General features: G+C 42.6%; 2 protein-coding genes across 6 annotated transcripts in view; both read left to right on the top strand.

Moving 5' to 3' along the window:
- Positions 1-26,937, top strand: part of LOC147011766 (uncharacterized) — a 369,804-nt gene that overhangs the window by 143,169 nt on the left and 199,698 nt on the right. The gene's annotated exons all lie outside the window — the stretch shown is intronic.
- LOC147011771 (ras-related protein Rab-37-like) overlaps positions 1-26,937 on the top strand; it is a 147,135-nt gene that overhangs the window by 88,915 nt on the left and 31,283 nt on the right. The gene's annotated exons all lie outside the window — the stretch shown is intronic.

Genomic DNA, 26,937 nt, shown 5'->3' with positions numbered 1-26,937 from the left:
ACGTCGCATCTGCTGGCATTGGTACGGGATTGAACAAAATAGGGTATGTTCAAAAAAGTTCACAGCACGTACCATCTATCGGTGTCGTTGACAATTCTTCAGTGGAGATAGATTGTCATTTTTCCACATATTGTGTGTAACGAATTAAACGACATATCACATTTGCCCCACTCACAACTTACAACACGACGCTTTCCCATAAGATAAACGTCAAAGGTCAGAGTTTAGAGTAATAAAATGTGCCTTGTACAGGAAATTGACCTTGACGAGATAACCCCATGTTATTGTCTTATGTAAGCATGTCCTGGAAGGATAGCTTGGAGGTACACACATTTGCCTATGAGCTGTCTAGCCTGGTTTTGAAACCCGACCCAGCTATAAACTGTCATTCAAGATGATTCGTCAATGTGTGTGCTGTCCCTCGGATGGACGTTAAACTGGGAGGTCCAATTGCCGGCATAAGTTGGTGGATGTTAAAGACCCCATAGTGTTCTTCATGAAGAGGAAGGGAAGTCATTCCCAGGACCCTGAATAAATAAATAATAAATTCCTGCTCTAACCTACAGGGGCACCCCCAGAAATGATGCAAGCAGCAGGCAGTGACTGTACACAGATGAATGATGGAATCACTCTGCTAACACCTCATTGGTTTTAACATGTTAGCTACTGGTCGTGTAGACTGCAGAAGATTCAAAATCATGGAGACTTTCCCATTCCTTATAGCAACATGAAATCGCCGATAAAAATGTGGCAACTGGATTTTTGCCTTCAGATCTTGCACCACTTCCTTGCTCTCCTTTAACTTGTGGATTGTTTCATAAACAGACATGTATTAGATCCTCGTGTCAAAGGGCGGAGTAGCTCCTTGTGAGCCAATGGACATTCATATCTAGTGCGCAACTGTGTCTGTGGATGTCCTCTTGCAGTTGGGTTACTTTTAATAAGGAGGTTGGTGGCAGGATTTGCACTCCGGCCAACGGAAAACCCTTCATTCTGCAAAACACTCTCGAAGCATAAAAAAAATCTGAAAACCCACTCTGTGGGAGTACCTCCTGTGCAGCTTCCCTTCACAGGGCTGCTCACTGGATGATGGGTTTGTGGCAAAGCCGTCAGGACCCCCAATCTTTGATGACAGGAGGGACACCACGGGGTAACCTTCTCGGGTCAGCTTGGGATAGTGTATGTCGGGGTGGTGCTGAGGTGTCGTCCACCAGACGGCGGTTAACCAGACGGCGGTCCACCAGACGGCGGTCCACCAGACGGCGGTTAATCTCCTTGGGTTAACCTGAAGTGGTCCCTTTGGGTGGGTGCATGGAATGTCCTATCCCTAAGAGAGGATGATCACCTGTCTCTGTTATGATCTGAGCTCAAGCGTTTGGACCGGTATTGCAGCACTCTCTAAGGTTCGGAGACTGGATTGCGGCAAGATCATGGTGGGTGATTGCACCAACGATTGGTCCGGTCACTCTGATGGTTTCCATGCCTAAAGAGTTGCTGTAGCTGTGTCCAATAAGCTGACTCCAATGATAATTGAGGTAACACCGGTCAACGAGCGTATTATGAGACTAAGGATTCGTCACTCCTTGGGTGTCATTTCCCTGGTCTCTGCATATGCTCCGACTGAGGCGAGTGATCTCACCGTGAAGGACACATTCCATGCCATGCTCGAGTCTGTGGTTGATCAGTGTTCCAGGTGAGATACTCTTCAAGTCTTGCGGGATTTCAATGCATCGACTGGAACTGAGAGGGTTGGTTATGAGATGTGTGTTGGTCCCCATGGGTCTGGAACTGTGAACCAGAATAGCACAAAGTTCCTTGACTTTGCACGAAATCATGGACTTAGGGTGACTGGTTCAGGGTTTCAGCGCCAACAGGCTCGTTGGTGGCGTGACAAAGGAGATTGACCATGTGCTCATTGATGGTCGCTGGAGGGTGATCCAGAACCGCAGATTCCACCGGAGTGCTCAGTTCCTCACCACTGACCACCAGCTTGTTGCAGCAACTCTGAAGTTTCAGCTTAAATCTAGGAGAATGGTACCATCCCAGCCGAGGCTGGATGTTGGCAAGCTCAAGGATGAGAGGGTGGCTGACGAGTTGTGAACAAGCTGAGTGGAGATTTGGGGGTCTGGGTGCTTTGGGGGATCCTGAAGAGTTGTGGAGTGCCTTCAAGACCACCGTCCTTGATGTTGCCAGTGGATGTCTTGGAACTCACTATGGGGTGAAGAAGAATTTTGTCTCTCAAGGGACACTGGATACCCTTGACCAGCATCGCAGGGCCAGGCTGAATGGCAGAGCCGAGCTGTTCAGAGAGCTGAGGCATAAAACTGTACGTGCACTAAGGGTGGACAAGGAGGCCTATGTGCGAGGAATCTGTGAGGGGGTAGAGCATCACCTGTGGTCAAGTGATTCTCATCCTGCTTACAGGGGAATTCACGCATTGTGTTCCTCCAAGCCCATGCCTCGGTGTACTGCAGTTAGAGCAGAGGGTGGTTGGCTCTTGACAGAGGAGTGCGAAGTGAAGGCCCACTGGGTCGGTTACTTTGAGCGGTTGTACCATGCTGATCCACAAGTTATCGAGTTGGACGTCAGGGGTGTTCCTATCCCTTTGCTAACCCTCCATTCAACTGTGGTCCACCTTCATTTGTGGAAACACAGACTCTGGTGAACTGTTTGAAATGGGGGTAAAGCTCCAGGGATCTGTGGCATCCATGCTGAACTTCTCAAGGCTGGTTGAAATGCTGCACTTGTGTCGTTGCATGCAGTTCTGTGCTCTGCCTGGAATGCAGGCATCATTCCAACTGATTGGAAGAGGGGCCTTGTTGTCCCTCTCAGGAAAGGGAAGGGCGATCGCCAAGACTGCAACAACTACCGAGTGGTGACGCTGCTCTCAGTGCCGGGCAAGGTCTTGCTCGGATAATTCTTGATAGCATTTGCTTGAGCACCGGCGTCCAGAGCAGTCAGGCTTTGCACCAAAGAGGTCAACGATTGACCGTATCCTTACTCTTCGGGTCCTCACCGAACGCAGACGAGAGTTTCGGCAGGGGCTGCTTGCAGCCTATGTTGATCTCTGTAAAGCGTTTGATTCAGTGAATCGGGATGAAACCCTCTGGAGGATTCTTGGTCTTCGTGGAGTGCCACCAAAACTGATTGATCTGATGACTGAACTATACTCTGGTACTGAGAGTACTATGAGATGTGGTGATACAATCTCTGACTTATTTCTAGTTGTTAATGGAGTTCGTCAGGGGTGTGTACTGGCCCCCACACTTTTCAGCACTTGTATGGACTGGATTTTAGGGAGGATGTCAGAGAGATCAAGCTGTGTTGCATCGTTTGGGAATGTCAAGATCTCTGACCTTGATTTCGCAGATGATGCAGTCATCTTTGCGGAGACTTTAGATATCCTTTTGGGGGCCCTCGAGGTGCTGAATGAGGAGTCTGAGCCACTGGGATTACGGGTTTCCTGCGTCAAAACTAAGATCCAGACTTTCAATGGCATCTTGGATGCTGCTATCCTGTCTGTACCTGTTTGTGGTGAGGATCTTAAGGTCTCGGAGAGATTCACTTACCTTGGCAGTGATATTCATGTCTCTGCTGGCTGTGAGCCAGAGGTCAACAGACATCTGGGTCGGGCCTGGGGAGTCATGGATTCACTGGATCATGGGGTGTGGCGCTGCCGGTACCTGTGCGGGAGGACAAAAGTCTGAGTCTTCAGGTCCTTGGTGCTTCCAGTCTTGCTCTATGGATGCGAGACTTGGACTCTGACCAGGGATCTGAGATCTGATCTGAGAGGGAGACTTAATTCCTTTGGTACCAGGTCTCTTCAGAGAATCCTTGATGATCGCTGGTCAGACTTTGTGTCCAACCAGCGGTTGCTGAGAGAGACTGAAATGAGATTTGTTACCTGCATAGTCCGTGAGTGTGAGCTGTGGTTGTATGATTATGTGGCTCATTTTCCTGACGCTAATCCTGCTCACCAGATTCTCTCAGCGAGGGAGCCTCATGAGTGGAGGAGGCCAATGGGCCAACCACGTGCTTCGTGGTTGCAGCAGGTTGATCAGCATCTCAAGGAGATGGGGATGGGCCAGGCATCTGCCTGGAGGATGGCCAGACAGAGGCCCCTGGAGTACCAGCAGAAAGTGGACGTAGTGATGTGCTGCTCTGGTGCATGCTCCCATACCTGACCTGACCTGTTACTGGTTATTCTATCGCTCACGATGCTTGGAATCCACAAAACATCCTTGCGGAAAAGAGTGCTAATTTGCATTGTGGCCTCAATAGTAATTAAGCCACACCCTATAGGATAGCGTGAGGCTTATCACTGCTGTCGGGTTTGTTTCTACAATTGGTGCCCCCAGTTTTTAATGGTACCACAGCGTTTCTTAGATCCATAGAAGTACTAAAGCACCATTTAGGGTTTTTTTTGTTTCATTCTGTATTTTTTCTGCCAATATCCGAGCTTTATTTCAGAGCTGGCTGGGACTTTTGGAATGAAATTCTACAGCAATAATGGGAATCAAGAGTCTGTGGTTTTGACATAATTTCTTGACCTAATAAGGTCATGACCTAATTATAAACATTTTAACATGTTTCACCATAACTTGACTGAGGTTTATCCGATCGGACCAAAATTGCTATCTCTAGATAGCCTCAAGGAAGGTGCATTTACACTTAATTTACATCATACCCGTCCAAGTTAAAGGTCAAGGTCAAATGGCGGTCTGAAAAAGATAACGCGTTTTTTGTCATCGCACAGCATCTCAAAGACCGCTTGTCCTTCCAATATGTTCTTGCATCATAATAGTGTACTTACAGTGAAGTTGTAGACCTGATATTTGATTAGTGTCCTTCACCTACTATTTTTGGATGGGAACCTAATGAACAAAAAAACACTTTAGTGATCATAACTTGAATAATTTTCCTCCGATTCTCATGATGTTAAGTTTTTTGGATAGATTTTAAATCGGGACATATTTTCTAAATTTACACTTCCTTCCTAAATGTTGAGGGTGAAGGTCATATGGCGGTCCAAACAAAATATGGCCATCATTGGATCATGGGCTTACCGGAGAGCCGGAGGAGATCATGGGCTGGGGGAGGCTTACCCTTGGCGATTGCTTTGTGATCACAGATATCTAGTTTCGAATCGCTGGTGTGACTTTGCTGGATTGAGAAATTGTCAGATTAAAATCCACATGGAAGTGAATAAGGAATGGCATTATAGATAGCGAGGATTTGACCAATCGAGCCATTTTGAGGTTACCTTAAGTCTTCTTTTTTTACTAATTCCTTTCATAAATCCGCTTCCCTTGACATCGTATACCCTTTCGAAGGAATTTTGAGGCAGAATGCAAATCTGTGCCCTTTTGATTCCACAGAATGTTCAGAATAAATTCAGTGTAAAAGTAGCACACGGCATGTGGATAAAGGTCACGTCTTCCTCTTTCACTTGTTGCTTGTGGCTTCGCTAGGCTGTTGAGTTACTATAACCTGCACGTGATTGGTTTGCTTCTTGGGGAGAGAGAGAGAGAGAGAGAGAGAGAGAGAGAGAGAGAGAGAGAGAGAGAGAGAGAGAGAGAGAGAAAGAGAGAGAGAGAAAAAAAAAAAAAAAAAAAAAAAAAACACTGAAATACGCATGATAAAATAATTATTATCGCATGATTTGTGTGGCCAAAATATGTCACCATACCATACACTGTGTGTTGGTGCTGCCTAAGCAGTCTCCTTGGCTATTGGGCACAATCCCAGACAGATTGCCACTCCAACACAGGATACCAGCAAACTGGTACTCATTTTGCCAACTTCAGAAGGATGACAGGCAGAGTCAACCCCACCTGGTATTAATTCAACAGCCAAGGGGGGTTTGATCTCAGGATCCTAGGATCCCAAACCTACCACCCTAACCATTAAGCCAACACCAGGCTTAAAATAAGTTACCGCTCGACACTTAATCAGTATGAATGACTATAATAAAGATGTTTGTCACGTCTTTCTTATGTTAGGTCCGGCACTGTCAAGCCTGAGAAGTAAGTGTATTCACATCTGGGCTGTCGAGCCTGAGTTCGAATTCCAACCTCGCTATAAGCTGTCATCTTGGTGTTTCACATGCAGGGTGATTCATCAATGTGTGTGTCGGCCCTCAGATGGACGTTAAACTTGGCACTCCATCTGCTAGCATTCGTTGGTGCGTGCTGAAGATCCCACAGTGTCCTTCATGAAAAGTGGACGAGTTAACGCCGGCACCATGAACAAGTCCAACTTCCTGCCCGAACTGCTGAGGAATGCAAAACCCGCCAGCATGACCCCAGACCTCGAAATTGTTTCAGCAGAACCAAAGATCTGTAACACAGAGTATGGTCCATCGGATCGCAATTGGTGTCCCATGTATAAAAATGCATTGTTGCTTTACGCATGATTTAATACGACTTCGACTACAGCTCATCACAATGTTCTCATCATTATGGCTGAGCAAGGATGGGATGATCTCCAATTATGTGTAAGGCACTCATTAAAGTCAATTCCAGGCAAACAAGAAAATGTGCTTGCGTGTATCAATCAATCATGGGGAAAATAGGGATTCAAAATTCAAATGCTGCCATTTATTTGTGTACTAGGAAATACAACCCATCGCTTTCCTGATGGGAATATTAAGGGGGGGAGCTTGGAGAAAAAGGGAGAGGAGGGAGGGGAAGGGTTGAGGAGGGAGAGGAGGGTGGGAAGGGAGGGAGAGAGGACAGGGGAGAGGGAGAGAGAGAGGAGAGGGGTAGGAGAGAGAAAGGGATGGGATAGCGGTGACAGAGAGGTGGAGGGGTGAAAGGGAGAGGGACGAGAGAGAGAGAGAGAGGCGAGGCGGGTGAGGGAGGGGAGAGAAAGAGAGAGGGGGTGGGCGAAGAATGCAGACGAGGAGGGGAAGGGTTGAGGAGGGAGAGGAGGGTGGGAAGGGAGGGAGGACAGGGGAGAAAGAGGGGTGGGAGAGGGAAAGGGATGGGATAGCGGTGAGGGAAAGGTGGAGGGGTGAAAGGGAGAGGGAATACAGAGAGAGAGAGAGCGGCGAGGCGGGTGAGGAGGGGAGAGAGAGAGAGAGAGAGAGAGGGGTTGGCGAAGAGTGCAGACGAGGAGGGGGGGTGGGGATTCTGGCAGATGTGATGCTCAGTTTAACGTCCATCCTTAAGACGGCACACACACTGATGAATCACCCTGCCCGTGAAACACCGGGATGACAGCTTATAGCTGGGTCGGGATTCGAACCCAGGTGAGACAGCCGAGAGCGAGCGTGCGTACCTCTCAGCTATCCTGCCATGATCTGGTGATTCACTGGTATATAAAAACTGCATTGATCCGAGCAGCAGTTCTGACGACTGAAAAAAAACAAAAAAAAAGCTTTCATTTGTCCAATTCACATATTCTCTGACACTCCTTTCTCTCCTCGACCTCTGGAGAGTTGTATGATAGAGGAGGAGGTATGGGAGGTGGAGAGAATAAGGGGAGGGAAGGCAGTACGAGGGGATGGGAAGGCAGCACGGGGGGCGGGGGGGAGGGAAGGCAAGGCATGTTTGAATCGGCCAGACAAAATGGCGATTTCAGACCCCAGCAATTAGCTGATACAGGGCTGACCAAAGGATAATTAAATAAGGTAGTTAATTATCTTCAAAAATGATGTATTTAACTCAAACACCCAATTTTAGTTATTGTACTTCCTTGGAATTTTCTTAGAATGCATGAAAAGATTCAGGCTGCTAGGTTTATGGTTTTGGAGTTAGGAGGACACACACACACACACACACACACACACACACACACACACACACACACACACACACACACACACACACACACACACACACACACACACACACACACACACACACACACACACACACACACACACACACACACACTTATGAATACAGATGGTGGCATTGGAATCCCAGTTGTTGTGTATCATGTCAACCGATTACTTCTTTCAGGGCCTCCTTTACACCCACCTTCCTGTGGGGTTGGCTGGAAATTCTTTTTGAGCCAAGTCTTGCACGAACCTACTGGTCAGGCCTAACCTTCGACTGAAGGTGATTTAGGCGGAAATTTGTAATTTGTTCAGTGTGGATAACTGAATTGACTGATAACTCGTCTACTCTATGTGAAAGACACCGTGGGATCTTTAATGTACACCAACGACCAGTGCTGGCAGATGGGTCCTTTGTGTTAACATCCTTTCAAGAGACCCTGCATGTGAAACACCATGGTAACGGTTTGTAGCTGGGCCAAGATTCGAACCCAGGATGGATATCTCAGCCAGTCCTATAATGTACCGTTGTCAATAACCCATCAAAAGAAGAATTAAAAGACATTTGTTGTTATTTGACCATTTCATTTCTCGCACAATTTGAAAGGACAAAAAACCGTACGATGATCGTCATAAAAACTTTGGATTGAATAAAGTGGATTGGCAGTTTATCAGGTGGATTTGGACTAATAAATAAATAAATAAATAAGACTGCTGGAACATGTATGAGGATGGTTCAAATGTGGTCTCGGCTTTTCTTTATAAAGGATGAGTTGTTCTTCTTCCAGCAAATACATATTCCACTGGGATTCAATAGCTAATTTGTCTCGCTTGTTGCATCATTACTGAGGCACACCTGTTCCTGTACCACTGATGTAGTACGGCCTGGGATTTGAAATCTGCTCAGGGTGTCGGCGACAAAAGCGGCGAGATGTATAAGGTTCTGAGAGGCTCGCTTGGAAAGCTGAGGTCACCTGTTCAAGATTTGTCCTGTTTAGTTTTGTTAACTATTGCTGTTGGTTTGCTATTATATATATATATATATATATATATATATATATATATATATATATATATATATATATATATATATATATATATATATATATATATATATATATATATATATATATATATATATATATATATATATATACACACATACATATTGTATGCAGCCTGAGGCTGCTGGTTGCATTATTGGTGGGAGCACAGCTGTGCCGCCGATGCAGTGCCCCCTGCCTCCAAGAAGCTGATGCTCATTTTGCCGACCTCGGAAGGATAACTGGCTGAGTCAAACCATTTGGTGTTATGTAATGGCATGGCAGAGACTCAAACTCAAGATGCTAAGATCTTGAGGCAGCCACCTTTACCATTAAGCCGACACCAAGCTTGGTTTGTTGATGTAATATTTGTACTGTTTTGAGTACCTTCAACTGTGCTTTTGTACGAGCTTTGTGTGTCCTTGTCTGGGCCTTCAGCTCTTTTGGGTCTCATTGACCTGTTGCTGCCTTTTGCTGTTTCCTTCACTTTCCTCTTCTGTTCCTGTTCTTTCATTCTTCTCCTTGTCTTTCCCCCCTCCATCACCCAACTCTTCCACGAGACTCGATTCCGTAGAAGAAAAATCCGACCACCTGTCCTGAAGATCACCTGGATCAGGAACAACAGTCACTCAACCTGATCCTGATGTTTTAAAAAAAAAATTGAATGCCGTGAACAAACTCGGTACATCACGGGTGATGAAGGTTGTGCTGAAGTTTCATCAAATACATGTGTGATTTAGCTATAATGTGTGTACATGCTAGCACATGCTACAGGTAGCACATGCTATATGTCAAACTGATGCTGATAATCCCTCACATGTCTCGTTGTGGCCGCTCTCCGATAGATCATGGCAGCAAGTTCATGTGGATTTTTCGGGGCCAGTCATGGGCATATGTTTCTGATGGTGAGAGCAAATTTTCGGAGGAGAGAAATAGCTATTTTGGGCGGTCAAACCACCCCCTCCCCCTTTCCCCGTAGACCCGCTCAATGAGCGCAGATTTTGATGCGGTCAATAAACCTTTGCTAGGCATCAGAGATGAAGCTCGTGGCCAAGTTTCATCAAAATTATGTGTTTGGTTCAAGCAATAATGACTGATGTGTTTCCAGACTGAATGACTGACTGGCTCACTCACTCTCTCACCTACAGACAGTGCTTGATCGCATAAGTTTACCAGACTCTAAAAATGAAGAAAAAGAAAAGTCCCAGTGGGATATTTGACATCCACCAGCAACAACACAAAACGAAACACTTACTTAAAACTAAACACATACTGAAAACTAAACACATATTGAAAACTGAACATTGACTGAAAACTAAACACTGACTGAAAACGAAACACTTACTTGACACTAAACACTGACTGAAAACGAAACACTTACTTGACACTAAACACTGACTGAAAACTAAACACTTAATGAAAACTAAACACTTACTTAACACTAAACACTGACTGAAAACTAAACACTTACTTTACACTAAACCCTTACTTAAAACTAAACACTTACTGAAAACAAAACACTTACTTAAAACTAAACACTTACTTAACACGAAACACTTACTGAAAACTAAACACTTATTTGAAAACTAAACACTTACTGAAAACTAAATACTTACTGAAAACTAAACACTTAAAACTAAACACTTACTTTACACTAAACACTGACTTGACACTGAACACTGACTGAAAACTAAACATTAACTGAAAACTAAACATTTACTGAAAACTAAACACTTACTTGACACTAAACACTGACTGAAAACTAAACACTTACTTAACACGAAACACTTACTGAAAAGTAAACACTGACTTAAAACTAAACACTTACTTAAAACTAAACACTTACTGAAAACTAAACAGCCTGGTGTGTTGGCGCAGTGGTTAGGGCAGCGGCTTGGGATCCAAGAGGTCCTGAGTTCAAGCCCCGTTGGGCCACTGAATTAATTCACCAGGGGGTTGACTCAGCCTGTCATCCTTCCGAGGTCGGCGAAATGAGTACCAGTGTACTGGGCCGGTGTATACCCCGGTTAAAATAGGTGTACCATATCCCTGTGTCGTAAGAGGCGACCAGGGTTGCGTCAGGAAGGGCATCCGGCGTAAAACATGTGCCAAATCACAATGCGGATCGGATGATCCGCTGTGGCGACCCCTAACGGGAGCAGCCGAAAGGAGAAGAAGAAGACTTACTGAAAACTAAACACTTACTTCACTCTAAACATTGATTGAAAACTAAACACTTACTTCACTCTAAACATTGATTGAAAACGAAACACTGACTGAAAACTAAACACTGAATGAAAACGAAACACTGACTGAAAACGAAACACTTACTTGACACTAAACACTGACTGAAAACTAAACACTTAATGAAAACTAAACACTTACTTAACACTAAACACTGACTGAAAACTAAACACTTACTTAACACTAAACCCTTACTTAAAACTAAACATTTACTGAAAACGAAACACTTACTCAAAACTAAACACTTACTTCACTCTAAACACTGATTGAAAACTAAACACTGACTGAAAACTAAACACTGACTGAAAACTAAACACTGACTGAAAACTAAACACTGACTGAAAACTCAACACTGACTGAAAACTAAACACGTACTGAAAACTAAACACTTCCTGAAAACTAAACACTTACTTAAAACTAAACACTTACTGAAAACTAAACACTTACTTCACTCTAAACACTGATTGAAAACTAAACACTTACTCAAAACTAAACACTGACTGAAAACGAAACACATACTGAAAACTAAACACTTACTGAAAACTAAACACTTACTTAAAACTAAACACTTACCTAACACGAAACACTGACTGAAAACGAAACACTTACTTAACACAAAAGACTGAATGAAAACGAAACACTTACTGAAAACTAAACACCAACTTAAAACTAAACACTTACTTAACACTAAACGCTTACTTAAAACTAAACACTTACTTAAAACTAAACATTTACTGGAAACGAAACACTTACTCAAAACTAAACACTTACTTCACTCTAAACACTGATTGAAAACTAAACACTTACTCAAAACTAAACACTGACTGAAAACTAAACACTTACTGAAAACTAAACACTTACTGAAAACTAAACACTTACTTAAAACTAAACACTTACTTAAAACTAAACACTTACTGAAAACTAAACACTTACTTCACTCTAAACACTGATTGAAAACTAAACACTTACTCAAAACTAAACACTTACTGAAAACTAAACACTTACCTAACACGAAACACTGAATGAAAACGAAACACTTACTGAAAACTAAACACTGACTGAAAACGAAACACTTACTTGACACTAAACACTGACTGAAAACTAAACACTTACTTAACACTAAACCCTTACTTAAAACTAAACTTTCACTGAAAACGAAACACTTCCTGAAAACTAAACACTTACTTAAAACTAAACACTTACTTAAAACTAAACACTAACTAAACGTGAAACACTTACTGAAAACTAAACACTTACAGAAAACTAAACACTTAAAACTAAACACTTACTTAACACTAAACACTGACTGAAAAATAAACACTTACTTGACACTGAACACTTATTGAAAACTAAACACTGACTTAAAACTAAACACTTACTTAACACTAAACACTAACTGAAAACTAAACACTTAAAACTAAACACTTACTTAACACTAAACTTTGACTGAAAACTAAACACTTACTGAAAACTAAACACTTAGTGAAAACTAAACACTTACTTAACACTAAACACTTACTGAAAAATAAAACCCTGACTCAAAACTAAACACTTACTTCACTCTAAACACTGATTGAAAACTAAACACTTACTCAAAACTAAACACTGACTGAAAACTAAACACTGACTGAAAACTAAACACTTACTTAACATTAAACACTGACTGAAAACTAAACACTGACTGAAAACTAAACACTTACTTAACATTAAACACTGACTGAAAACTAAACACTGACTTAACTCGAAACACTGACTGAAAACTAAACACTTACTTAACACGAAACACTTACTTAAAACTAAACACATACTCAAAACTAAACACTGACTGAAAACTAAACACTTACTGAAAACTAAACACTAACTGAAAACAAAACATTTACTGAAAACTAAACACTTACTTAAAACTAAACACTTACTTAAAACTAAACACTTACTTAAAACTAAACACTTACTGAAAACTAAACACTTACTTCAAACTAAACACTGACTTAAAACTAAACACTTAATGAAAACTAAACACTGACTGAAAACTAAACACTGACTTAACACGAAACACTCACTGAAAACTAAACACTTACTTAACTCTAAACACTGACTGAAAACTAAAGACTTACTGAAAACTAAACACTTCCTGAAAACAAAACACTAACTGAAAACTTAACACTAAACACTGATTTAAAACTAAACACTTACTTAAAACTAAACACTAACTGAAAACTAAACACCAACTGATAACGAAACATTTACTGAAAACGAAACGCTTACGGAAAACTAAACACTTACTTAAAACTAAACACTTACCTAACACGAAACACTGACTGAAAACTAAACACTTACTTAACATGAAACACTGAATGAAAATGAAACACTTACTGAAAATTAAACACTGACTGAAAACGAAACACTTACTTGACACTAAACACTGACTGAAAACTAAACACTTACTTAACACTAAACCCTTACTTAAAACTAAACATTTACTGAAAACGAAACACTTCCTGAAAACTAAACACTTACTTAAAACTAAACACTTACTTAAAACGAAACACTAACAACGTGAAACACTTACTGAAAACTAAACACTTACTGAAAACTAAACACTTACAGAAAACTAAACACTTAAAACTAAACACTTACTTAACAATAAACACTGACTGAAAACTAAACACTTACTTGACACTGAACACTCATTGAAAACTAAACACTGACTTAAAACTAAACACTTACTTCACACTAAACACTTACTGAAAACTAAACACTTACTGAAAACTAAACACTTACAGAAAACTAAACACTTAAAACTAAACACTTACTTAACACTAAACACTGACTGAAAACTAAACACTTACTGAAAACTAAACACTTACTGAAAACTAAACACTTACTTAACACTAAACACTTACTGAAAAATAAAACCCTGACTCAAAACTAAACACTTACTTCACTCTAAACACTGATTGAAAACTAAACACTTACTCAAAACTAAACACTGACTGAAAACTAAACACTTACTTAACATTAAACACTGACTGAAAACTAAAAACTGACTTAACTCGAAACACTGACTGAAAACTAAACACTTCCTTAACACGAAACACTTACTGAAAACTAAACACATACTCAAAACTAAACACTGACGAAAACTAAACACTTACTGAAAACTAAACACTAACTGAAAACAAAACATTTACTGAAAACTAAACACTTACTTAAAACTAAACACTTACGTAAAACTAAATACTTACTTCAAACTAAACACTGACTTAAAACTAAACACTGACTTAAAACTAAACACTGACTTAAAACTAAACACTTAATGAAAACTAAACACTGACTGAAAACTAAACACTGACTTAACACGAAACACTTACTGAAAACTAAACACTTACTTAACTCTAAACAGTAACTGAAAACTAAACACTTACTGAAAACTAAACACTTCCTGAAAACAAAACACTAACTGAAAACTTAACACTAAACACTGACTTAAAACTAAACACTTAATGAAAACTAAACACTGACTGAAAACTAAACACTGACTTAACACGAAACACTTACTGAAAACTAAACACTTACTTAACTCTAAACAGTAACTGAAAACTAAACACTTACTGAAAACTAAACACTTCCTGAAAACAAAACACTAACTGAAAACTTAACACTAAACACTTACTTAACATTAAACACTGACTGAAAACTAAACACTGACTTAACTCGAAACACTGACTGAAAACTAAACACTTACTTAACACGAAACACTTACTGAAAACTAAACACATACTCAAAACTAAACACTGACGAAAACTAAACACTTACTGAAAACTAAACACTAACTGAAAACAAAACATTTACTGAAAACTAAACACTGACTTAACTCGAAACACTGACTGAAAACTAAACACTTACTTAACACGAAACACTTACTGAAAACTAAACACATACTCAAAACTAAACACTGACGAAAACTAAACACTTACTGAAAACTAAACACTAACTGAAAACAAAACATTTACTGAAAACTAAACACTTACTTAAAACTAAACACTTACGTAAAACTAAATACTTACTTAAAACTAAACACTTCCTGAAATCTAAACACTTACTTAACTCTAAACACTGACTGAAAACTAAACACTAATTTAAAACTAAACACTTACTGAAAACTAAACACTTCCTGAAAACAAAACACTTACTGAAAACTTAACACTTTTTTTTTTTTTTTGTATACCTTGGTCGAGGCTCGTATGAGAGCTAACACACAACTGACAGCAAGGAGGCATGAGACAAGAGGGGCGGGAGTGGAAGGGACAAAACAGTAGGGAACAGACACATTAGGTGAACTGTGGAAGGGAGAGGGATGGGGATGGGACGGGGAACATGGCGAAGAGAAGATGGACATTTCAGGGACTTTCAGGAAGGAAAGCAGGAGAAATGAAGGAAGTTGGCTTGGGTGGATTATCGGGTGTAGAAAAGATCGAGGATTTGGATGGGGGAAGATAAGAGGTGGTGGTGAACAGCTGTTTTGAAAGCCTGGAGGGAAGAATGGGAAAGAATAGAGTGAGGAAGTTTATTCCAAAGGCGGAAAAAAAGTGGAATGAAGGAGTGAAGATGAGCAGTGATTCGTGATTTTGGTAGTTTTACCAGAAGGGGGTTGTTGGCGGACCTTGAGCGCCCTGTGGAAATGTGGTGGGGACAAATCGCAGAGAGAGCAGGGGGGGCAAGGCTGGAGAGGAGTCGGTAGAAGACAGAAAGACCACCGACCAACCTGCGGTGATTGAGTGAGAGGCCCAAAGACTCAGCTTCATTGCGGGAGATGCCGATGATCTTAAATGCCCTGGTTTCGACAGCGTGAAGCCGAGAAAGGTGGGAGGCAGGAGCATCAGCCCAGAGGGGAGAGCAGTACTCCATCAGGCTACGGACAAAAGCTTTGTAAGTGGTCAGGAGCTCAAGAGGGCCGAGGAAGGACTTAGCACGACGGAGGATTCCCAGTCGGCGACTGGCTTTTGAGGCGAGGTTGGAAATGTGACTTTCCCAGGAAAGGTCATGGCAGATAGTAAGACCTAGAAGCTTGAAAGAAAAGACTTCTTCCAGAGGATTGTTGAGAAAGTGGATGGGGGGGTTTTGTAAACGGTCCTTTCGAAGAGACATAGTGAGAGTGTGAGATTTGTCTGGATTGAAAGACATGTTCCACGTGTTGGACCAGTTTGTGATTTTATCCAGATCTGCAGTGAGTGAAGAAGCTGCTGCTTGCCGGTCTGAGGGATGACAGATGGTACGGCAGAGGGTGGAGTCGTCGGCAAAGAGAAATAGAGGATTTTCCAGAGAGTCCGAGAGATCTTTGATGAAAACCAGAAAAAGAACAGGGCCCAGAACGCTACCTTGAGGAACTCCAGCCTGCACAGGAAGAGGGGATGAAAGAACTCCATTTAGGGCCACACGTTGACTGCGACAGGAGAGGAAGTCTGCGAGCCATGAGTGGAGATGGCCTTGAATACCATGGGAAAAGAGTTTGGTGAGTAGGGCAGGGTGCCAGACTGTGTCAAAAGCACATGATATGTCCAGGGATACGGCTCGGATTTCCTGTCTGGCATTGAGGACCTCCATCCATTGATGGGAGAGCAGAAGCAGCATATCCAGGGTAGAGTGACCTGGTCTGAAACCAAATTGATGATTGGAAATCAAGCCATTGGAGAAGAGGAAGGATTTCATATCTGAGGCGATGATGGATTCCATCACCTTGCTGATGATTGGGAGAAGGCTGATTGGTCTGTAGTTGTAGGGATCTGTTTTTGCACCTTTTTTATGCAGGGCAGTGATGTTAGCAGATTTCCAAGCAGATGGCAGATGACCTTGGGCAAATGAGAGGGTGAATAGAACAGAGAGAGGGTGAGCAAGAGCAGAAGAGCAGGCTTTGAGGACACGTGGGCTGATGCCGTCTGGACCGGTTGCAGAATCTGACTCGAGGTTTGAAAGCAAGCTCTCCACCTTGTCAGGAGAAAAGGATACAGAGTCCAGGGACAGTTGGGTGCGACTGGGTAAAGTGGCTAGAGATAGAGATGGGTTTAGGACACAAGATTTAGCTGCAAACACCGAGTTTAGACATTCAGCTTTATCACGTGTGGAATCAGCAGTGCGGCCATTTGAGGTAAGGGAGGGGATGGAGGGGGAACATACACCAGAAACAGATTTGATTAAACGCCACCAGGATTTTGAGGAGGGAGAGAGGTTTGAGAGTTCAGACTTGAGATGAGAAAGATGTTGTTTTCTGGCTCTCCTAAGGGTAGATACACACTTGTTCTGAGCTTTGTGGAAAGAACTGAGATTGCCCTCAGTTGGGTTTGCTTTCCATGAGGCAAAGGCAAGTTGTTTCAGGACAACTGCCTCGCCACAAGCTTCAGTAAACCAAGGGCGGGAGGAAGGGTAAGACAACTGAACACGAGAGGGGATAAATCTGTGCATGAGGGAGAGCAAGTTTCTTTGAAAGAATTCCCAGGATGAGTTGATGTTTGAGAAAGTAGTGATAGGAGACCAGTCTGTAAGTTTGATGGCTGCTCGGAGACCCTGCCAGTCGGCTTGAGTGAAATGCCAGACTCGACGGCGGTGAGGTGGTTCTCTGATAACAGCCAGAGAGATGTCCACTTTGACAAGGACGTGGTCAGAAGAACCAATTGGAGCGAAGGAAGAGCAGCAGATATTGTCAGGGAAATTTGTCAAAATCAGATCCAGAAGAGATGGAGTACCATTGGTTGAGATCCGGGTTGGGAAGTTGACCGATTGAGTCAGTCCCAATGAGTCGCGGAAAGCTTTTGCTGAGGTGCCATGGCAGGTGAGAGAGGTAAGAAGAAGAAGGGTATACACTTACTTAAAACTAAACACTAACTGAAAACTAAACACCAACTGATAACGAAACATTTACTGAAAACTAAACACTTACTGAAAACTAAGCACTTACTGAAAACTAAACACTTGCTCAAAACTAAACACTGACTGAAAAGTAAACACTTACTGAAAACGAAACACTGACTGAAAACAAAACACTTACTTAAAACGAAACACTTACTGAAAACTAAACACTTACTTAAAACTAAACACTTACTGAAAACTAAACACTTTCTGAAAACTAAACACTTACTTAACACTAAACACTTACTGAAAACTAAACACTTACTCAAAACTAAACACTAACTGAAAACTAAACAGTTACTTAACTCTAAACACGGATTGAAAACGAAACACTTACTCAAAACTAAACACTGACTGAAAACAAAACACTTACTGAAAACTAAACACTTACTTAAAACTAAACACTTAATGAAAACTAAACACTTACTGAAAACTAAACACTTACTCAAAACTAAACACTAACTGAAAACTAAACAGTTACTTAACTCTAAACACGGATTGAAAACGAAACACTTACTCAAAACTAAACACTGACTGAAAACAAAACACTTACTGAAAACTAAACACTTACTTAAAACTAAACACTTAATGAAAACTAAACACTTACTTAACACGAAACTCTTCTTCTTCTTCTTCTTTCGGCTGCTCCCTTTCGGGGTCGCCACAGCGGATCATCCGTATGTTCCGCATAGTGATTTGGCACACATGTTTTACACCGGATGCCCTTCCTGACGCAACCCTGGTCGCCTCTTACGACACAGGGATATGGTACACCTATTTTAACCAGGGTATACACCGGCCCAGTACACTGGTACTCATTTCGCTGACCTCGGAAGGATGACAGGCTGAGTCAACCCCCTGGTGTATTAATTCAGTGGCCCAACGGGGCTTGAACTCGGGACCTTTTGGATCCCAAGCCGTTGCCCTAACCACTGCGCCAACACCAGGCTGCGCTAACACTTACTTAACACGAAACACTTACTTAACACGAAACACTTACTTAAGTCTAAACACTGACTGAAAACTAAACACTCACTTAACACTCAACACTGACTGAAAACTAAACACTTACTTAAAACTAAACACTTACTGAAAACTAGACACTTACTGAAAACTAAACATTTCCTGAAAACAAAACACTTACTGAAAACTAGACACTTACTGAAAACTAAACATTTACTTAACATGAAACACTTACTTAAAACTAAACACTAACTGAAAACTAAACACTTACTGAAAACGAAACACTTCCTGAAAACTAAACATTTACTGAAAACTAAGCACTTACTGAAAACTTAACACTTACTCAAAACTAAACACTGACTGAAAACTAATCACTTACTGAAAACTAAACACTGACTTAAAACTAAACACTTACTGAAAACTAAACACTTACTGAAAAGTAAACACTTACTTTACACTAAACACTTACTGAAAACTAAACACTAATTGAAAACTAAACACTTACTGAATACTAAACACTTACTTAACACTAAACACTTACTTAAAACTAAGCACTTACTTAAAACTAAACTATTACTGAAAACAAAACACTTACTGAAAACTAAACACTTACTGAAAACTAAACACTTACTGATAACAAAACATTTACTGAAAATTAAACACTTCCTGAAAACTAAACACTTATGGAAAACTAAACACTTACTTAAAACTAAACACTTACTTAAAACTAAACACTTACTGAAAATGAAACATTTACTGAAAAATAAACACTTACTGAAAACTAAACACTTACAGAAAACGAAACGCTTACTGAAAACGAAATACTATTTGGACTGCCACTGATAACATGTAACCCAGTGCTACTTGCCGCATGATCAGGTTGTTGGTGAATAAACCAACTCCCCGAACTGGTGGCTTCACAGTGGGGAGGGTGACTGTGACACATTGCAAGACTAAAAAAACAACACCTGACAACGAGCAGACGAGCTCCCTCTGGGACCCAGCTGCCATCCAGTAAAGAGATGGTGGCTCCTAAAAAACACCCATGATCCCGTTGGACTGGTTCGTGGCAACTCAGGTAGCCTGAGAGGGTTGGTGGAACCCTTGATGGAGAAAATGCCATCAAAAGGTGAATGAACTAGTGCAGGAGTAGCTCATATTAGCCAACGACAACCACAAAGCTACACTCGTGAGGAAGAGGGTGGGTACGCTGCGTCGCTGAAGCCGTGGAAGGAATGCCCTTCATAGTCCTCGTCCGGTGGATGACACTTCAGTCTGATTCTTCCACAAGCACTTTTGCACCATTTTCATTGTAGAAGTGGGCACTGATTTATTTTTCAGTGCTTATTCGTAAAATAAATGAATAAAATAAAAATACTCACAGCTTTTCTCCACTCTACTTTCAAAAATCACAGAATCTTCCATCAAATAACAGCTTCAAAGCAACTGTCATATGAAAACTTACAAATCGTCTAACCGAGGTGCTTTGAAAACGTTACCGAAACAAGTCGCCCAGTTGCACAGAGGAGACCGGGATCTACAAAGCCACCGAGACGTGGCAGCTGATGTGGGTGTGCTCCGTGGGTGTACATGTTGTGAAAGGTGTCTGAGTGAGTGGTTTCACCATGTGCATACTCTATTCCCATGTTATGGGTGGTTACGGTTTCTGTTTGGACTGGGTATTCCAATAATTTTTAGAAAGCAGGTATGCAATCTTCACTTTCTTTTGTACTAATCGGACAACTTCAGAATTTGGAGAGGAGACCTTTTAAAGTGGACATCTCAACTTTGAACACCATGTCCTAACTCCTTTCCAATCACCCCCAACTCCAAGCCTTCACCCCCCCTCCCTCTCTCCTTTACCTATGCTCCACCTGCCTCATTTACCTATTCTCCACCTGTGAAATGCATATTACTACCCATCCAATAATATCTCATTATCAAGCGCATGCAACTTTTCAGCTGGGTCAGACTTTTTTGTACTCTCGCTTCCCAAGCTTCTGTGGAGCATCGTAATAAATAACCTTTGCATTATTAATGAGCCATATGTGCTTCGAACATGGTGTGCTAAATTTACCGTACACGGCTCTATGTGGGATGTCGTTGTTCTTGATGCACCGCTCAAGATGAACAAGGGTTTTTGCATTAATATGCTTGAATTGTTCTCTTGGATCCAAAGCATCCATTTGGCTTAAAGACTGAAATTAATATCACGTAATAGGTTATTGATTGATTATATGTGTGCGTTTGAGTCTCTCCATGTGTCCTCATCATTGTGCTAAAGACACCACAATTGGCGACGAGGATTTGTTGAACCGTGACTACATCGCATGATAAGGCCCTGGAGTATGCTGGAGACAACGTTGAACTCTTTGCACAGCAGCTCAGTTTCTATTTCGTCACGAACGATGTCACCGATGTTGGGAAACAGAAAGCGAGTCTTCTGTCATCACTGCCGGCAGAGGTGTTCCATATTCTGTCTGACTTGATTTCACTTGTGAAGGCGTCGGATGATGCGATCACCTACGAATCCATAGTCAAGATGTTGCACAACCATATTAAACTCGGCAAGTCACCACAGTTATCACAGTACGAGTTCGACAACCTGGTTCGGTTTCTCGATGAGAGGGTAGCTGATTTTGCTGCCAGACTCAAGCATCAATTCTTCGGATAAATTTTGAAGAGATTACATTTGTTAAAGCGGTTGAAACTGCAGCTGTCGTGGTACAAGCGAGAAAGGATTTCCACATCATCACTGGGGAGGACTTGTCTGTCAATGTCATAGCTGCTGGCAGGTGACGTGCTCACAATTCTCCATCTGGATCAGGCTATCAGGAACCTCTCATCCCGGTTGCATGCAAGCAGGGCATCGCAGGGCCAGCTGAAACCGCAGTCTTGTCACACTACTCTTCGTGCCTACAATGGGGGAGTTGATCAAGCCATTAGGTTTGATGGATGTAGTGGTTCGTTATCAGGAATGCAAGCAGTGTTGTACCTGCATGTGAGTGATTGTTCGGGACCATCTTTCCTGGGTCATGACTGGTTGCACACAATTCGTTTGGATTGGACAGACATTTACAGTGTTCATATAGTGTTTCCATCTCCTTCTTCCTGGTTGCAGAGAATCTTGGAAAAACACCAAGTTCTATTCGAGGCTTGGGAAGCTCATAGTTGCTCATGGTCACCTACATCTGAAGGAGGGTGTCAGTCCGCGATTCTGTAAGCCTTGACCTGTGCCGTATGCATTTTGTGATCGGATCGAAGCTGAACTAGACCAATTGGAAAAGGTTGGTGTCATTGAACCGGTGGTGCACTCTGAGTGGGCAACATCCCATGGTCACGGTGCTGAAGCAGAATGGAGGTATCCATCTGTGTGCTGGCTTAAAGCAACCACTAACCCCAACCTCTGTGTGGAGCAGTATCCGCTGCTATCCATTGACGACATATATTCAAAGTTGGCGGGGAGTCGGTATTTCACGAAGTTGAACTTGCACGATGCCTACTTCCATCTTGAGATCACACCGGAGGATCGTCACCTCGTTACCGTCAGTACACGTCAGTACATGCACCAGTATACCTGGCTTTGTTTCGGTATTGTTTCAGCTCCGGAAATGTGGCAAAAAGCTATGCATCATCTTTGTGCCGACTTACCGGCACAATGCTACTTGGATGAAATCTTCATCGTGGGTGTCACGGCCGAAGAGAATCTTGAGAACATTGATAAGGTGATGTCTAAGTTAGTTTCTCAGGGTCTCCGCCTGAACAAAGACAAATCTTTATTCTTTCAGAAGCGAGTGGAGTACCTTGGCCACGTCATCACCCCAAATGGGCTTTCGAAAGCCCCTCTGAAAGTTCACGCCATAGCCGGCATGTCCAGCTCAAGAAACAAAGTTCAGCTTTGGTCTTTCATTGGGCCCACTCAGTATTACCAGAGGCATGTCAGCAACCTAAGCACTGAGCTCGCTCCTCTGACTCGCATGCTGCGTCGAGTTGTTTGTTGTATGTGGAGTTTGACGGAACAAGCAGCATTCGAACGAGTCAAATCTCGCCTTACTGCAGACACAGTTCTTGTGCATTACGATCCTTCACGTCCTCTCATTCTTGTGTGTGACAGCTCATCGTACGGCATCGGTGCTGTCTTGTCTCAGGTGATGAGTGACGATACTGAGCATCCGGTGTGTGTTGCATCACATGCTCTGATGGACGCAGAGCAGAATTATGCTCAAATTGAGCGTGAAGCGCTGAGTCTGGTATGGAGCATGTTGAAGTTTCACCGGTACTTAATAGGTCGACATTTCCTCCTACAAACTGACCATCAACCGCTTCAGTTCTTGTTCAATCCCCAAAAATGCATTCCAGTAACTACCGCTGCTCGGCTGCAGAGATGGTGTCTTTTCCTCAGTGCGTATGACTATGAAATCAAATTTTGTGCTTCTGAACGGCATGCTAACTGTGATGGCCTGTCTTGACCGCAGTCTCCTGAGGTCGGTGCCGAAACCACAGATGAGATTGAAGTTTTCATGTTCTAACAGATCGAGTCTGGTCTAGTAATCGCTGCAGACGTGGCTACTGCCATTCATCGCGATCTCGTTTTGTCGTGTGTTGCATACGCTGTATTGTCAGGTTGTTGACTTGAGTTTCCCTTGATGTCAGAATATGCTTTCATATACAGTGGAGAGAACAAGTATTTGATACACTGCCTATTTTGCAGGTTTTCCCACTTCCAAAGCACGTAGAGGTCTGTAATTTTTATCATAGGTACACTTCAACTGTGAAAGACGGAATCTAAAATAAAAATCTTGAAAATCACATTGTATGATTTTTAAATAATTAATTTGCATTTTATTGCATGAAATAAGTATTTGATACATCAGACAAACAGAATTTAATATTTGGTACAGAAACCTATGTTTGCAATTACAGAGATCAGACCTTTCCTGAAGTTCTTAACCAGGTTTGCACAGACTGCAGCAGGGATTTTGGCCCACTCCTGCATACAGATCTTCTCCAGATCCTTCAGGTTTCGGGGCTGTCACTGGGTAACACAGACTTTCAGCTCCCTCCAAAGATTTTCTCTTGGGTTCAGCTCTGTAGACTGGCGAGGCCACTCCAGGACCTTGAGATGCTTCCAACGGAGCCACTCCTTAGTTGCCCTGGCTGTGTGTTTCGGGTCGTTGTCATGCTGGAAGACCCAGCCACGCCCCATCGAAAATGCTCTTGTTGAGGGAAGGAGGTTGTTGGCCAAGATCTCGTGATACATGGCCCCATCCATCCTCCCCTCAATACGGTGCAGTCGTCCTGTCCCCTTTGCAGAAAAGCATACCCAAAGAATGATGTTTCCACCCCCATGCTTCACGGTTGGGATGGTGTTCTTGGGGTTGCACTCATCCTTCTTCTTCCTCCAAACACGGCGAGTGGAGTTTAAACCAAAAAGCTCTATTTTGGTCTCATCAGACCACATGACCTTCTCCCATTCCTCCTCTGGATCATCCAGATGGTCATTGGCAAACTTCAGACAATCCTGGACATGCGCTGGCTTGAGCATAGGGACCTTGCGTGCGCTGCAGGATTTTAATCCATGACGGCGTAGTGTGTTACTGATGGTTAATTTTGATACTGTGGTCCCAGCTCTCTTCAGGTTATTGACCAGGTCCTGCCATGTAGTTCTGGGCTGATCCCTCACCTTTCTCATGATCATTGAGGCTCCACGAGGTGAGATCTTGCATGGAGCCCCAGACCGAGGGAGATTGACTGTTCTCTTGAACTTCTTTCATTTTCTAATAATTGCGCCAACAGTTGTTGCCTTCTCACCAAGCTGCTTACCTATTGTCCTGTAGCCCATCACAACCTTGTGCAAGTCTACAATTTTGTCCCTGATGTCCTTCGACAGCTCTCTCGTCTTGCCCATTGTGGAGAGGTTGGAGTCTGCTTGATTGAATGTGGACAGCTGTCTTTTATGCAGATAACGAGTTCAAACAGGTGCAGTTAATACAGGTAATGAGTGTAGAATGGGAGGGCTTCCAAAAGACAAAACTAACAGGTCTGTGAGAGCCGGAATTCTTCCTGGTTGGTAGGTGATCAAATACTTATTTCATGCAATAAAATGCGAATTAATTATTTAAAAAATCATACAACGTGATTTTCAGGATGTTTGTTTTAGATTCCGTCTTTCACAGTTGAAGTGTACCCATGATAAAAATTACAGACCTCTACGTGCTTTGTAAGTGGGAAAACCTGAAAAATCAGCAGTGTATCAAATACTTGTTCTCCCCACTGTATGCTGCGTGCGGCCGAGCTATCTTTAGCTCAAGGTTGTGTTATGTGGGGCATGAGGGTGATCATTCCCGCTTTATTACATCAGCGCTGTCTCAACGAGTAACACGAGGGTCGTTTAGGTGTAGTCAAAATGAATAGTTTAGCCTGGAGTTTGTTGGGGTGGCCCAGGCTTGATGCAGACATCGAACGGATGGTAAAAGCAAGTGCTACGTGTCAAACTGATGCTGATAATCCCTCACATGTCTCGTTGTGGCCGCCCTCCGATAGATTATGGCAGCAAGTTCATGTGGATTTTTCGGGGCCATTCATGGGCGTATGTTTCTGATGGTGATCGATGCTTACTCAAAGTGGTCGGAAGTAGCTATCATGCATCATGCATCTATCATGTAGAGTATCTGTGGAGTATTTTTGCAAACAGATATTCTGGCGATTTTAGTTTCAGACAATGGTTCACAGTTTGTATTTGAGGTGTTTGCTGTATTCATGCATGGTTATGGTATCAAACACCTGAGGTCAGCACCTTACCACCCAGCTACAAATGGTCAGGCCAAGTCATTTGTTAAAGCTCTGAAACATTCCTTAAGTAGGACCTAAGCAGTACGATCTATGCAGTCGGGTCAATGTGTTTTGCAAGTCTATAATAATTCGGTGCTTTCTACTACACAGGAAATAAGTATGGCTGCATTCCACAAGTCTGGCTGACAGTTGCAGTTGTGGCTGGATGTGCTTCGACCTTGCCCACCATTAGTTGTTACGGTGACCAATGTTCATTCGTTCACGGTGGACCAGCCAGTTTTCGTGCGAGACTATTTGCACCAACAGAAATGGGTATCAGCTGCTGTGATCTGAGCTTTCAGATCGACTAACTACCTTGTTTGTACTTCAGTCGGTCTTACCTGGAAACGTCATGTGAATCAATTGTTGTCTCATGGGTCTGATCGTTCATACACTGCCAATTCCGTTCCACTGTTTGATGTGTCCTCATTCATCGACATGCCCGTGATCACATCCCTCTATCTGGTGATCCTGATCTTCAGGGCGGGGATAGTGACATGGATGTTCCTCAATTATCGGTTGCACCTGGTTTGGTATCTGGTGAGGCGCCATCACCTGTTTTCAAGGTTCCACCATCGCCAGTCATGTCTGTGGCTCAATGTCCGCATGTTTCTTCCAGACGTGCTGTACGACCCGCCTATTTGGGTGATTGTGACTTAAGGGGGGAGAAGTGTAGTGTCGTGTACAGCCGAGTGAGGCCGTTGTTGGCTCAGCCGAGTAAGGCCTGCTTGGTTGGAATAAATGGCATTTGATTCTCTCAGTGTGTCCTCATTGTGCTAAAGATACCACACAAATATGGTGAGATACATACCCCTTCCGTTTTCTCCCATGGCCCTTACCCCACCCAAACTTCTTTCCATTCTGTCTCCATTACCCCATACATCTCACACACATGCACGTACATACACGAGATACAACACAAGACTGTGAGATGAGACAAACAGTTACTGAGCTTAGGGGAAGTGGCGCCACTTCCCATGGCACTCGTTACCAGTTCCGCCACAACAATGGCGCCACCTTTCTCACCGCACTCAGCAGGGTATTTCCTCCTCCCCATGGCTGCCAACCTATAGGGATCGTTTGTGCTTTTATCCTTTCAAATGCTGAACGTCAAGCAAAGGAAGCGGCATGTACCATGTCAATAACCATTTTTTAAGTCTTTGGTATGAC

The sequence above is a fragment of the Eptatretus burgeri genome, chromosome 15 (assembly GCF_056783735.1).
Source record: "Eptatretus burgeri isolate ZD-2024b chromosome 15, Ebu_testis_v1, whole genome shotgun sequence".
NCBI lineage: Eukaryota > Metazoa > Chordata > Myxini > Myxiniformes > Myxinidae > Eptatretus > Eptatretus burgeri.
The sequence above is the reverse complement of the archived record's forward strand: the minus strand, read 5'-3'. Positions and strand labels throughout refer to the sequence as shown.